A 4,023-nucleotide genomic window follows, 5' to 3' on the forward strand; every position below is an offset into this window, starting at 1 on the left:
GATGTTCCTGGCACTTGACAATAAACTCACCTGTAAAGGAATAGAAACCATCTTTTTTTATTGAATTTTTTTTAAAAAAATAAGCTTTTACAAATATTTACCTCCCCCCCTCCCCCCCGAACCCAACCCCCCAACCTCCCCCCCCCCCAAATTTCCCAGTACAAATACAGGGTATAAATCTTTAACAAAGATGTTCTAAAATAAACTTAAAGAAAGTTAGTATCATCTTTCATTTGAGCTTTAACTCCTCTCTTGTTAGGCTAACACGAAACAGATTATATCGTTCCTCACTTTTTCAGTCATAAACTATCTGGAATTTCTTAGTCCCATATTTATTTTGAATATAATCAATCCATCTTCTCCACTCCAGTTTATATTTCTCCTTTGACTGTTAAAATGTTTTTATTTTCCATTTTTCATTTTCATACAGTCACATATATACTGTGCATAACCGGGGCCATACAACATTAAACAATAATCACCACAATTCCTCTTGTCAACAATACCCCCAGAAATATAAATAAAATGAAACTCAAACTCAAACTCAAATAGAAACGCAATATACCTCTTCCACTCTCCATACACCTCTTTCTTCCGTCCCCCTCCAACTTACTATCTTCCCTCCATCATTCCCCTCTACCCTACTTCTCCTCCCCCTCTACCACTCCTCTCTCCCGGTCCACTCCCTCCCTTCCTTCTCACCCTCCCTCCCATCCTCTCTCCCGCCCTCCCTACCCCTCTTTCTTCTATCCCACTCCTCCTCCCCTTGGTGTATTTCTACTATATGTCAATGTATTCAGCTTGTCCTATTTTTACAGAGAAATTAAAGAGAAACAGTATACATGTGAAATCGCATTACATTGAAATCTAACACATGGTATATATCCCCCCTCCCCTCCCCCCTAACACCCCACCTCCCTCCCCTCCGACTTCCCAGAGCCCGTACACAGTATAGTATATTTCTCATTTGAGAAGATATGCTGATATTTTAGCCATCTCTGCTAAGTTTGTCACTTTTAATGTCCATTCTTGAATAGTAGCCAAATCTTCCTTCTTCCAGTATTGCGCCACCAACAGTCTTGCTGCCATTATTAAGTACAAAAATATGGAACGCTTCACAAATTTGCGTGTCATCCTTGCGCAGGGGCCATGCTAATCTTCTCTATATCGTTCCAATTTTAGTATATGTGCTGCCGAAGCGAGCACAGAATAGAAACCATCTTGATGGCACCCTTATCATTTTAAGACCTTTCTTCTCATTGCTGTACCTCTAGGTGTTATTGATTTGATGCTTTCACACTGAGGTCTTCCCGAATTTTGATTTTAACCGAAATGGTATAGAAGTGCGCCGAATCCTAAGGTACATTTTCATGCAAGTGCTGAAACTCTTTTATGTGGAGGTAGACTTCCAAAATTGGTTAAGGCACTATTTCAGCAGGAATTCTATCACAAAGCTTTCAATTGAGGGGGAAAGAGCAAGAGAGAATAACCCTGAGAAACATCATACCACCAACACAAATAACCTAAATAAGTCCTTATTGAGTCTCTAAAAGATCTCTCTTGTCACCTTTCAGATAAGCATTTTTTCTCTCCTCTCTTTCTTTATAGCAGTGATTACAGAAAATTACAAATTATCTCTTTGTTCAATTGTGCCCAAGTTAAGATGAGATATACCTTAGCATTGAGATTTGTCATCATGAGTGGGAAAAGGATAGCTATTGTATATTATCAAAGAAGACATTTGGATCTCTAGGATCCAAAGTTCCCCTGCTCCTTTGCAAGAGACTATACACTGAAGTATCACACAGGTTTTCCACACTTTTTGCTTACAAGAAGAATTAAATCAGGATTTCCACTCAAAGATGACAGGGGAAATAGAATGATATTTGATTCTTATTTCCACCCTGCTTTGGACTTAATGGAACGTTCGGCTTAGTGTTTTTTTTTCAAGTAGGCAGATAAGATTGCTCAGCCAGAAATCTTCTTATATAAGTAGCTCTATATCCTTGGAAAGAGTGGTCTTTAGGCCATACATCAAGTGAAAGTGGAGAGAAAGAAATGATTTTTTTTGAGAACTCTAATTGAGAGAAAAGGAATGTTCACCAAAATATATATATATATATTTTGATTTTATTAATATTTATAGGCCGCCCTTTTCCCTGAGGGGACTCAGGGCGGCTTACATAAAATGAGGAAGGGGGGGTACAGACAGTAGACACAAAATAGTACATGAAAGTAAAATAGTGAACAACATTCATTCATCATTCGGGTGGGGACCGATTATCTTTATCCCCAGGCCTGACGGGCTAGCCAGGTCTTAAGGGCTGTGCGGAAGGTCTGGACGGTGGTGAGGGTACGAATCTCCACGGGGAGATCGTTCCAAAGGGTCGGAGCTACTACTGAAAAGGCTCTCCTCCGTGTGGTTGCCAGTCGACACTGGCTGGCAGATGGTACTCGGAGGAGGCCTAATCTATGCGATCTGATTGGTCGCAGGGAGGTAATTGGCAGTAAGCGGTCTCTCAAGTACGCAGATCCACTACCATGGAGGGCTTTATGAGTGACAAGTAGCACCTTGAAGCGCACCCGGAGATCAACAGGTAGCCAGCGCAGCTCGCGGAGGATAGGTGTTATGTGGGCGAACCGAGGTGCACCCACAATCACTCGCGCGGCCGCGTTCTGGACTAGCTGAAGTCGCCGGATGCTCTTCAAGGGCAGCCCCATGTAGAGCACATTGCAGAGCACATTGCAGTGAAATATAATTGTGGCCAGTCTTATAACCATCTTATGTAAGTTCTCTCCCATTCTTTTTTCAGCATGCTTCATTTCCACTGCACAATGTTATCTGGAAAGAAAAGTCATCCCATAAGTATGTATGCATACTACTATATGAGTCAAGTACCTATATTCTTCCCTTCACCCCCCGCTGCAGGTGGATTTTATATTTTAATATTCCCCATGAAATCTCGCTCGTAAAAAAAGAGCTGCTTCTTGAATTTGATGAATAAATAAAACATGCCTAAGCCATATAGATTTCAGGGTCATTTACTTTTAAGTAACTTACTTGCTTAGCATTGCAATTTGACTCATATATCAGATTCATTCATGTCAAGAGCTGTCCGATTTATTTGGGCATCCTAAATTTTCTTATTTTTCTTGCTATTATTTTGACATAGAAATGTGTTAGGCGGAACATTAAAAGAGGAAAGGAAAAGGCAAGGTTATCAAATAATATAAATATTCTGATAAAGTGATGGTATCTGAATTGACCCATGTGACATTTACATTACCAAAAGTGGTAATTAATTTAGATGGATCAGATTATTCCCTCAGCTCAATTAAGACAAACTCGGTTTGAGAGACTCTGAATTCTGGTGGCACTTTTCATATCATTTTAGTGGAATTGGATAGGTTGCCCTGAAATGATTATGCTTACAAGCCCATCTTATATAAGTAGTCCTCAATTTTGCAACAATTTGTTTAGAGATTATTCAAAGTTAAAACATCACTAAGAATAGGAAATTATGAGAGTTTTTTTCACCCTTTGGACCATTGGTCCCCATGGTCACGTGATCAAAATTCCCATGGTCACATGATCAAGATTCCCATGGTCAAATGATCAAAATTCCCATGGTCACATGATCAACATTCCCATGGTCACATGATCAATATTCCCATGGTCACATGATCAAAATTCCCATGGTCACATGATCAAGATTCCCATGGTCACATGATCAACATTTCCATGGTCACATGATCAATATTCCCATGGTCACATGATCAAAATTCCCATGGTCACATGATCAAGATTCCCATGGTCACATGATCAAGATTCCCATGGTCACATGATCAAAATTCCCATGGTCACATGATCAAAATTCGGGTGCTTGGCAACTGGTTCATATTTATGACAGTTGTAGCGTCCTTGGGGGGGGGGTCATGTGATCACTTTTTGTGACCTTCTCACAAGCAAAGTCAATGAAAGCCAAATTCACTTAACAACTGTTTTGCTAACTTAACAACTGT

General features: G+C 40.1%; 1 non-coding gene across 1 annotated transcript; it reads right to left on the bottom strand.

The window, feature by feature from the left end:
• Window positions 1–1,099: 1,099 nt before the first annotated feature.
• Window positions 1,100–1,206, bottom strand: LOC148045209 (U6 spliceosomal RNA). The gene has a single exon (XR_015697223.1). It is a non-coding gene; the product is annotated as a U6 spliceosomal RNA (small nuclear RNA).
• Between the last annotated feature and the right edge of the window lie 2,817 nt (window positions 1,207–4,023).

This window comes from Thamnophis sirtalis, unplaced genomic scaffold (assembly GCF_051295495.1).
Source record: "Thamnophis sirtalis isolate CommonGarterSnake01/CBP01778 unplaced genomic scaffold, rThaSir2_p1.2 scaffold_6, whole genome shotgun sequence".
NCBI lineage: Eukaryota > Metazoa > Chordata > Lepidosauria > Squamata > Natricidae > Thamnophis > Thamnophis sirtalis.